General features: G+C 41.3%; 1 protein-coding gene across 1 annotated transcript in view; it reads left to right on the forward strand.

Annotated features, from left to right (window-relative positions):
* Positions 1-12,255, forward strand: part of LOC124630607 — a 56,606-nt gene that overhangs the window by 17,071 nt on the left and 27,280 nt on the right. The window lies entirely within an intron of this gene.

Genomic DNA, 12,255 nt, shown 5'->3' on the forward strand with positions numbered 1-12,255 from the left:
CCCGCGCGACTCCGACGCCTAGCGCCCCCGCCACGCACCCAGCCTCACTCTAAATGTTAACCTCATGCGCCAATTAGGCAACAGCAAAGCGCATATTTGGCAAAACTGACGCCGAATAAATTACTATATAGACTCTGACCGACTCACTGCTCGAATTGCATTTACTTGCAATAATTTTCACACACATACGAGCCCAAAACACGAAAATATATATAATTATTATTCTATGAAATACTTCCATCAATAACCAAGTAACCAAATCGACATTTTAGAGAAGTAACCTTAGCTCTAATTCATGAAAAAGTACGTTTTTACAGTCTTAAGAATTACGTTGTTCACAAATATGCTACGCTCAATTATTTTGTATTTTTAATAATAAATGTAAATAATTAATGTTTAGCAATCATTAAATTATGTACAAAGTAAGATTATACAAATTGATCATGGAAAATAATTGGAAACATATCTATAAATGCAAGTGTAATATAAAATTAAACTTTCAGTATTTTTTATACAATTAATATTAGATAGACAAAAGTGGTCGTCCGTGGAACTGTGACGTTACCCTAGAGCTTACGATATTATTTCATAAGATTGTGCTAAACGAATACTCGTTGTTATTGTTCCGTAATCATGTAGATAGACTAATTGAGCTCGTCCTACATCGAGTGCTTCCTTCATCTTCCTGTATTGTAACTGTTATTATTTACTTTGTTTTATCATTTTGCAAATGTTACCATTTGTAAAGGGGACTTATTGTAATTAATATTTGTACTGTATAATAGTAAAGTATCGACTATTGTTGACGAAAGTGCTCACATAATTGTCGCCTAATTTAAATCAGTCGTATATTGACGCGGTCTGAAGTAGAACGTGAAGTTTACCGTCACCTGTCTGTGTTCCCTATGAAGGCAGGACTCCAAACTACGTACAATGTTTGGCGAGCTAAGGAAGGAACTAGGTTTGTCTAATGATTTGCGTAATATGATAGTTGTGATGTTTTGGCAAGCGGTTAGCGTCTCACTAGCGCCATCTGTAGTACTAAAATAAATCTACAAAAGTATAGAAACATTTGATCATCCCTAAAAATTTAGTACATAATGGAAAATAATTTGCAACTTTTTAGAAGAATAGTAAATTATAAGATTTTAATTGTTGTATTCCTGGTAGCAAGGATTAGGTGCAGTGGGACGGTAGCCGCGGCCGCGTGGAGCGGGACAAGGCTGAGCGAGCCGCGAGACTCGCTGTATAGAGGGCGCTATTTTATATACTACTAGATAGAATACTTTATTACGTATTGTGCTTTAAGTGATACACCATAGCGACAACATTGTTTAAATATGGCTTCCAACTTATTGTGTTTTATTAAAAGTTTAAAATTAATTTAGGAACAAGACTGGATGTTTGTAGCATAGTGAAGGGCTGCATGAGGCTGTGCACCGCGCCGCAGCGAGGCACCGCGTGACGTCACAGTCGCCGGAGCTGCTGCGGCCCAGTGGTGCACTCGTGTTATATAGATAGTTATACAATATTATTATACTTAGATAAATCAATCGCTGTCCTATTTAAAAAAAACGCTTTTAGCGAGCCGTCGAATGATACGAGGAATTTTACTTTATATTAGATGTGATAAGAGAAATAATTTCATCATAAGTATAAATTATTGGTTTACAATATATTATGATGTACTATGACAATGTCCAGACATGTTCGTTTACGCATGTACTCGTAATACGTACAACGTTATGAATGACTATTAAATATATTTTATACAATGTTGTTAATTATTTAGCTCCCTCCTATGACGTTGACATCGCTCCTGTAGTGGTACATCTCGGTGCGTTGCGCTCAGTCGCAGCGGCATGCGTCTCATGCGAAACAATGTAAGGCATATAGCAGTAGTGTGGAATAGTGTGTGTAGTCCGATATCTAACGTCACACGCGAGTCATGGAAAAGCCCTAAAAAGTGCAACGGTGCGTAGTTAATAATGAGGTGCCGCAGGTAATGACAGACGCAGCTCAGTGACGAGAACTTGTTCAAAAGAAAGGGCATGAGCGAGCACTGTCATGTAAGTGCGGGCGCCAAATAATTCATTATACTATATCTTGTACATCATCATCTCCTCCGAGCCTTTTCCCAATCATGTTGGGGTCGGCTTCCAGTCGAACCGGATTCAGCTGAGTACCAGTGCTTTACAAGAAGCGACTGCCTATCTGACCTCCTCAACCCAGTAACCCGGGCAACCCGATACCCCTTGGTTAGACTGGTGTCAGACTTACTGGCTTCTGACTACCTGTAACGACTGCCAAGGATGTTCAATGATATCTTGTACATATAGTTGGGATATAAGAAGCCTTATTTTTATGAAAATTTGCTTGTATATTATCAAGACCCTTGTTTATGTGTTTATAAGCGTGACAGCTATGCTCGGGGTCTCGGGTTGGAAGCTCGGTTCAGGCTGAATCTCACAGAACAGCGCGGAGTCCTGTAACTGTCTTGTAGACTCCCAAGGCTACCCTGCTGCCCAAAGAATGCACCATAATGCAGTTCCTATCGAACTACCTATCTATAAAAAAGATGCTACGGACAGTGGTGGATAGTTGACTACGCCGTAGCCGACGGTCAGCTACGCCGTAGTAGACAATTTTTTTGTGGTGAACTAGCGTTTCCCGGTAACTTCGCTCTTGAGCAAAATAAAAGATATTATTTAATAGTTGGCTAATGGCGCCATTGAATCGTAATTAGTGCAAGAGAAATGAATGCACAACGGAGTGCACGTTAACACTCGTTCGATTGTAATTACGAGCTGCTAATGTTACTTATATCGGTGTTGTGTGCACGTTCTCGCGCCTAATGTATTTACAAAACATGCCACCATTCAACTAATTTAATATTACTCCAAATTTTCTTGAGGTTATGTAGAGGCTGTATTCTAATAGGCGCCAATGCAATGATTATCTCTATAACTCATCACAGTCGTTTTCAAATTTAAATCGCAATCTTATCCTGACTGACCGTAAATCTTTAAGGCATCGTTCAGACCAAACGTATTGTCGGCCGCTGACTGTGAGCGCGCGTTACGCAGTTTATTGCTTTTCCATATATATCGAAATTGTCGTTCACACCGAACCGACTATACGCTATTACGTCGTCTGTTGTCGCTGACTCTCAGTGGCCGATTATTTTACTACGCGACTATGCACGGCGGACGCGGATTGGCTACGCGGACGCAGTTGCCGAATAGCGCCGCTCCGCCGCGCCCGCACCGCCGCGCGCCTCGGCCGCAATACACTCGAGAAACAAACTTCAATGAGGACAGACGTGACACGTGACACTTCGCGATGTTCGACACCGAAAAGTTTATTGCAGAAGTACATTCTGGAGAATGTATTTGGAATGCGAATTCAGAAGAATTTAGTGATAGAAACTTACGAAGATGCGCTTGGGAAGACATAGCATCTGTTATGTATGAAGATTGGGGGGTTCAAATACTGAGCTCTTTTATGTGTAGAATAGTCAGCCGCTCAGCGTACGCATCTAGTGTGAACCTACACGAGCCTATTCTTTTGTTCACACATGAAGCGCATCGTACGCTATAGCTTATTGTCGGCTTGGTGAGTACGGGTACTGCAGATTGAGTCGACGTTCACACTGGGGCAGACAGTGAGTATACTCACAGTCAGCGGCGGACAATACGTTTGGTGTGAACAATCCCTTATGGTTATTTCAAAACAGGTGATTGAGCAACGACGTAGGCAAAGCTTAGCTACGACGTAGCAGATTAGCTACGACGTAGCTGTAGCTTCGTAGAAGCGTAGCCCAATTTTGAAATTAGTAAAACATCTCATAAATAAACAGGGTCATTCACCGACCGATATAAACGGTATGTATATATATAGTAGGTAGGTATTTAAACAGTATATTCAGTTGGTACTGTAAGGTAGTATTGGAATGGAACATTGATGCTTTAATCCCCGGAGAGGCTGTGTGTACCGATGTAGTCTGTCTCCGAACTCACGATATTAATCAAACGAGACGTCTTGGGCTTCGGTAATGTACTCGTGTACCTGCTCTAGCTACACTCCGCCCACTACTACATCTAGTCTGTCTTAGATTTGATTTGGAATATTGACAGTTGCTTCACAAAATATTTGTTTGCTTCAGTTTGGTTCTTTTAATATTTTAGGCATTGTCGGTGATAAATCAACCGACGCGAGGATGCCAACGTTAACATTGCTAGCGGGGAACGCTGCTATGTGATGATGTGATTTTGTTTGATTTACTTTTACATTTGACCGTCAGTAGGTACATTATATACCTAATAATGCAGTATGCAGATAGTATCCTAGTAGCGCACGCTGGTGAGCGCGGAGCGCGTGCCGGTACGTGACGGACAGCACCGCCCCCCGCCCCCCGCCCCCCGACCGGCCCCCTCACCCTCCCGTACAAATAAATAATATATTATACATACGTACGTATAAATTGGATCGAGAAGCGACTGCTCCGGCTCCGCGGGGACTTGAATCACGGTGAAGACATTCACCTTAAAATATTGGTACATCCGTCCGCGCGCTCGATTTATGTAGCACTCACTAGCCGCGAGCCGCCGCTCCGCCCGCGGTGCCTGCGACGACTCACAGAGCGCGCCCACAACTTACCATAAATCCGTGGGATTCGTTTAAGCGAACTTTCAACAAATCAAAGAGGAAATGGCTCTACTCGCTTTAATTTTAATTCCCATTTGTCCTTTTGGAAATGGCTACCGAGATGGTATCTTGGTACCTATTAAAGTAAATGCCATTAAACTTTAGAATTCAATATAACTAGCTGAATGGCTATCACACTTGATTAACTTCCTATATTTAGTGAAACAGTATGAAGGTTCGGTTTACAAGGGTTATAAGGAACAGGCAGCTAATTTACTATTTAGAAACTGCAAATCCTTGTTTGCAAACGCTTGATTGCTTCTTATTTGTCTAATTGTATCATCGGGATCACCTGAGCAATAAATCGTGAAATGGCGCGGCATGCAGCGGCTGCAGCGCATTAATTCAGCGCCGCAGCGACACAGCGACACAAACCGGCCACGACTCATTAGAATACGCGTTTGTCTGTTGTTTAATGCTAATGCCGGCACACAGCGCGCCGCCGCCGGCGTGGCCCCACCGGCTGCGTGGCCCCACCGGCCGCGACCCACCGACTGCGTGGCCCCACCGGCCGCGACCCAACGCACGCGCCTACACTGAGACGTAGCTATACTTATCGGAGCAACCTTCATGGACACAATTTTAACCAAGAATTATCTAATGTCATTAGAAAACACAAAACTAAATAGATTCTGTGGCATCTTATAGGAAGACTAGCCGTTTTCCCGCGGTTTTACCCGCGTCCCGTGGTAACTACTGCCCGTACCGGGATAAAATATAGCCTATGTTACTCGTGGATATAGCTTTCGAATGGTGAAAGAATTAAAAAAAAACCGGTCCAGTAGTTTTTGAGCCTATTCATTACAACCAAACAAACAAACAAAGTTTTCCTCTTTATAATATTAGTATAGAAGAGGGATCAATTATTTATTTATGTAGATTCCTAAAAAGTTGAAGAAAACAAAATATATTTTTAGGTAAGTTTGTCCGAGTATATTCCAATTAAGGTTTTTCCTATAAAAGTTTAGGAAGGCCTTCATACATCCACAGTGAAGGCCGCATGTGACAGCGTGATGTGACGAGCAGTCGGCGTCGCTCGGGACTGTTTCATTCCACTAAATAATACACATACATGTGCTCGCTCAACATGATACATATTAAATAGCCGTCAGGCCGGAGCACTCTCGCCGATTACCTCTCATATCAGATTTCTTACGGCGGATAAAAAACGCACTTATCATTGAGCCGTGACTTATGACTCCAATCTAATCGCAATACTATTTCTGAAGCTTTTTAGATGATCACCTGGAAGATTGTTTCATATTGAGTTACAAGTCAATAAGTGTTCCTTATAAGGTGATTGGATTTGTATTTTTGAGAAATCTTGCTCTATAATCTTAGGTACTATATAACTTAATAAATCGTATAGAATCGTTATTTTTATTGAATGTAGCAGCGACTGGCCGCTATATTGCCGTGAATAACTAACGCATGAATATATGAGTAATTGTGCATTTGTAGCACAAGCAGGATTTGACTCAATGTTGGTATAATTTCACTATTATGGCCGCTGTTTCACTGTTTTCCCATCCGTCAAGCGAGACTGTTCCTCGTAGATATTTGCTGTGTAAGCTGTGTGTGCACTGCCACCAACACTCCACGCGCAGAAGACTCACTTCATATATATTGTGTTAGAAAGCCCTGTGAAATGTGATTAATACTTAGCATGTTCGAGCAAAAGAAGATTTGATTACGCTAGAGATTTTACCCGCATCGTGTGGAAACTACGTCCACGTTTCAGCCGTTTGCGCGATAAGAAGTAACAAACATGTATCTACATCTTCACGCACTCACAAACGCTCTCGTGGATGGCGTTGACATTATTAAAATAATATATTGACAGCTGAGCTCTCTCTTAAATCAGAGCTTACTGCTGCATGACATGTCGGATATTCCTTCCTGCAGTATTTCCTTTCCTTGCACAATGTAAAATCTATGAGTGATATCTAGTGGTGGGTGTTCTGTCGTCGCCTGAGGTGCGGCGCCCGGGTAGGCGGTATCGTGTTGATTCAGCTCGAACTGTCGATGCGTCACAAGCCGGTGTTTGCGGAGAGATGCGCCGCACACACACACACGCTGCTCACTGCTCTGTGTCGGTGTGTGCGTGCGTGTCTTGTGCTCTCAAGTGTGTGTCGGCTGCAGCAGGATATGTAGACTGTATAACACCATCTTTAACAATAAACATCAGATAAAGTACAGGTACCAGTTGGAAAAGTCAACAGCGAGTGAATATTATCAAACAAATTATTGTTTTATGGGGGTTCGTTCATAATCTGTGTCGGTGTCTGGCTTTCTTAAGAGTATTTATATCTTAAAAGTAAGCATCTAAAAACTCTCGTATCGTCAGTCAAAACTAGTGGTATATTTATAAAGAGTGATCATATTTTTAGCTTCATAAGGTGAACCAATCACACTAAACATATTTCACAAGCTAAATGAACAGCCTAAATAAAGTCATTTGTGAATGGTTTCCTGGCAGACACGGGACGGCAACCGTGAGTGTGCAGTCTAGCTGCAGCGAGGCCCGCGCGGTCCACTTGCAGTCCAAACACGCCGGTTAGTTACGATAGTTACGTGGTGTACATACTGCACTAGCTCCTCCCCTGCCTCCGCTTGCTTACAACGCATTTAGTACCTATCTATTCTGGATTCGGTGACTGACAGTGAACAAATTAAGATGACTTAGGTATGCATTTCTTTATTTTAAACCCTACATGCGTAAGAAGTTCCTGTCGATTGTTAGGTCTTCGCGTCTTTCTTTGTTTTCTAAATTTAATTCGTCACAAACAGTTCCGATGTGACCAGACTGTTTATCACTTGATGAGGTGAGGCTGACACACAATATCATCTATCTATGCATATAAAAAGATCGTTTTACAATACAAATGTTACCTAAACTGACACAGCCTATTTATAATTCATTCTGAAATACAATTGAAAATAACATTGATCTAAAGCGACCAAGACTTAGAAAAGATATCATTCGAGTCCTAAAAGGTAAACAATGTAGTTTTAAGAGGTTAATTGCAACGTAATTTATTTAAAAATTTCTTGAATTTCTGTAATAAGTAAACAGCAGTTCGGTAACTTTGTGGAAAAACCATTTGAAGTAGCGCTTACATTCAGTTTAGTTGTTATTGTGTTTATGACAAAGGGCGCAACTCCCGCTTGACCCGTTTGACAGAGCCCATACAATAAAGTTTGCAACAAATACAGTCGTTACCGAGATGAGCTCGTAAAAATAATACCTCCGAGTCGCGCTCATTGTAAACGAGCCAAGTTTTTCTATTTCCTGCGGCACCCCTCCCCCCGCACCTCGCTCCCCGCACCCCGCTCTCCCCCGGGGTGTGTGCTTGATGAATAGTATGATCACCTGTCGCGTGACGTCACCACCAGTTGAGGTGAAATGGCGCGCGCGCACTAGGTACCTGTGCGCAAACCTCATGAAGCGTGTTTATTTGAGAAATAGGTTTCATGGTGTTTCACTTGTTATCGGATGTCGCCTTTGATGTCGATTTTTCGAACCTGTCACTGCTCAATCAGCCAGCAGTTTTTCATTAACGACATGGAAAATATAGTAGTGATCACTACAGTAACATAATGAACGTAATTGAAGACGTTGAGGAGCACGCCGCGGCTCAGGTTCGGATTAAGTAAATTACGCGGCACTTCTCATTTGCGGGTAATCCGGCGACACGCGCGCCCGCGGCGCAGCACTAGTCGCTGCATCCCACAGGTAACATGATTGAGGTTTATCCGCCCCACCTACTCTAATTTGCTTCGAAGGCTGCTATACGAAGTTTAGTAATCCTTTCAAACGCTCCCAATTGAAGATGGAAAATACGAGTGTTATTTGAAACTCTACAAGACCTTTTATGGCTCACGTGTGTATTTTACTAATAACATGCTTTTGAGTATTGCAAAAATAGTATCCTGACGAGTCATTATCGGTCAGTATATGAGTGATTGTCTAACAAAATAGGTCAGATAATGTAAAGTAGCTGCTAACATCAACGACATAAAATCCAGTCACACACAGCGGTAATATATAGGGATATAGTAAACGATATTTCAATAAAAGACCAGTAAAACTGAAAGCTTATTTACTCTACAACATTTGCATGAACTTTGTCATGCTAAAATTATTTTGTAGGTGCTACGCCGTAGCAACCGTAGCCGCGTAGCCGAAGATGTCGTAGTACAGGTTGAAATGTAATATAGTTTTGTTTCTAGAATTCAAGATATTAGGAAGACAACGAGAAATGATTATTTAGTAAATTTTACATAACTTTCGATTAAATAATTTAATAGTTAGTAGTACTTCAGTTCCATATCCAAAAGCGTTACATGCTCAAATTCTAAACATTTTAACATGAAATCTAGACTGCGTCGAGCATAATGTTGTATGAAGCGACAATGAAAGCCGTCCGCCCACTGAGGCGTAATGCTATAAATTAGCGCAATGCGTAGCATCAGTAACGCGCAACAATCGCAGCTCACTGACAAACGAGCCTCGCATACATCACGCCGAGCCTGATCTATAGTGCGCGCATACCTTTATATTTATTTTATGTGCGTTTTAACTAATGACAATGGCTACATAAAGCAGTTGTAAAAAAAATACGTCATGTTTTTTACCTAAATTCATAGTGAAAACCAAGTTTCTGAAAAAGGTAGTAAAAACAAAAGATAACGGCAAGTACAAAGTGTTGGTCACGCGAGAGGTCGCGTGAGTCGCGTGCCGCGGCAGTCGGCGCAACTTCGCTGCAGCTACACAATGGGTTGAGCCGCGCCGCCGGGCAACACGCGCGCTCTGCGCTCCTGCCGCTTCAGCTTACATCACTGCACGATGCGAGGACGACTTGTTTATTTTTTATTTTTATTTTATAAATTAGGTACTTCAACGACCTATCCACTGTACAATTAATAGAAGGTTGTTTCACATGCATCACATCATGGTGAACAAGTCACTTACAGAAGTACACAGCACTTACATACTAAATTTTACAAAGCTACAATTTGAATTTGAACACTTTCAATCATGAATGTTGAAGGTAATGGACAGTTAACAATTAATCTAATTTATTAAAAAAATATATACCTATATATATTTAGTGGTAGGGCCTGATAATGAGTGCAATAGTAATTGGTATGAAAATTTCAATTAGTTGGCTTGGAATATATTTATATATTAATATATTGTTTACATACTTTACACTTGTGTTTTAATACAGTGCATATCATTATCCTGTAACGACACAAGAAATGCCTTATAAAATCCGTAAAAACAGAATGGGAAGAGATGTTAAAGCGAAAAGTTCATTAGTAGTAATATTTTTTTTATCCTAGAGGATATCCCTTCATCTATATTTGAACCTACTTCCCTGGTAGGAGCAAAACAGCTTAAAAAATAATCTTGGATAACAGGAAAAACGAACAGCTCCAGAGAGTGCGATACTAACGATTATTGGGTGTATTTTTATTTATTAAAATTATTATAAAATTTCTTACGAGACGTCACACTACTTGGTTCCATGTTCCCGAAAAGTAGGTCTTAGGTATAACTTTATAAAAATAGTTATGGAATATGGACATGATATGAACTCGTATTATCATATTACATGACACAGGTAAACAGAAAAAGTACATTACATGTTTCCAGACCTACAATTTGAAATCACCTCAAACTAATTTGCGCGTGCACTCAATGCCGGGCTGCAGCACATTAGCAGTACAGTACTGATTCGCGAGCCGCACGACGTCACAGCGCCGGCGATTTATAAAGTGTATCCCGCGACGCGCCGTCAAAAGGCGCGCTGTCACTCGGCACCCGGCGTCCCAGCGCCCGGCGCCCCGGGTAAACAGTTTATGCAAAACGACCAATTGAATAAAGGGAAGGATCGTGGTCCCGCGCCGCCGCCGCGCGCACGGCCGCGAGCCTGAGTGCGCGCCGCGACTTCACGCGAATATTGCATTCTGGAGAGACTGCCTGCAGCGGGACTTGCTTTGATGTTTATTGCACCTGCCTGGTGGAGAGATACATTTTAAAGTTATGACATTTTAGGGAACTTTTCGGTACACGGATTTAAACTATAATGGGGTCTTGCTAGGTGAAGTAATAATTTTTAAGACTTAGGTACGCGTAGGTTTTGTATGGTGCTGTCAGCGTTACAGAGTCGGTGTGAGTGGCGGCCAGCGCTCGGGGCGAATGTGATGCGATATCGTTGCGATATCATCATAAATATACAGGCTTTGTGTTATTCAACTAGTCGAGGGAGCCTAGTTTACATACGCGGCCCGCCTTATCGCATTACGTGTATTTGCGCACGACTACCGCCTCTGTAAACCTATAACCCTGTGCGATGTTGTTATCCTACTAAAATGACAAAGTCTACGTTTTCCACTGAAAAAATCAGACAAAAATAATTGTTTTTTAATCATTTTTTTTGGGGTAAAACTATTCATTAGTAATGTCTCAAAGATTACTTCTCACCTCATAAATGATTGCACTGTGTTAACGAGTGTCTGTCAATAAGTGCTTTGTAAAAGCTGAAGATTCATACAGTACCGTACGAATGTGTCTGTCTATGGCGTCGGTAAACAACGTTAGGTGCGAACCATTTACATTGGTTCCCGTTCAATTGAACGTACCTACATTCAGACGCCTTTGCATTTTCATGTACAGAAGGTCAATACTCAAAAATACTTGCAAAACACTTAATACGTCTACCACATATTATTTTCTAATCTGGGTATTACTACTGAATCTAGCGACACGGTAGTTGTGTTTAGATGTATGAATCAAGCAATAAAACTCAAATACGATACTCTTTTGCATGCCGTAAGGTAGAATGTGTTGGAACTGCTATCCTGTGTAAAATGTTAACATCTTATTTTGTATCTGTATTTTTTTCCAAATAAACGATTTGATTTGATACCAGACATTCAACATTGGGATCACTTTCATTTAAACTGTTATTTTCTGTATTTACACAATACTAATTTGTTACATGCAACTAGGAACCTTCTTACTTTTTGACTTTGAAAGAATTCTAAGTTCAGGTCGCAGCCAATATACTGATTAATAAGTTGACCTTCTGATGTTATGTAGCGCGTGGCTGCTGGACGGCGTCTGTAGTCGAATTGTGAAGTAATCGCGTTAATTGGAAGGCGTGCGATTGAGTCGTGTCGCCGCCGACCGACGCCGACCGACGCCGACCGACACGACCGACGCGCGCCGCCCTTCACCCACTGCCGTAACGTACGTTATACAAGCTCTGGAACTCTAAACATACTGTGCTTCTATGAGCTTTCAATCGTTATACAAAATAGTGTTTGTTTAAGTAGGAGAACAATAAAACTTCACCTTAATATTAGTATTCGATCCAGCAGCTACATACAGCATCATAGCTTAACAAGTTCAAAATGTGAAACATCTACAGCTTGGTGCTGCCTATAAATATTGATGGCCTTCTCAGTGAGACGCATTATATTTAGGAAAAACGCTATAAACGAGTATATAATTTGTATTTGAACTAAGAGTAGCCG

This window comes from Helicoverpa zea, chromosome 5 (assembly GCF_022581195.2).
Source record: "Helicoverpa zea isolate HzStark_Cry1AcR chromosome 5, ilHelZeax1.1, whole genome shotgun sequence".
Classification (NCBI taxonomy): domain Eukaryota; kingdom Metazoa; phylum Arthropoda; class Insecta; order Lepidoptera; family Noctuidae; genus Helicoverpa; species Helicoverpa zea.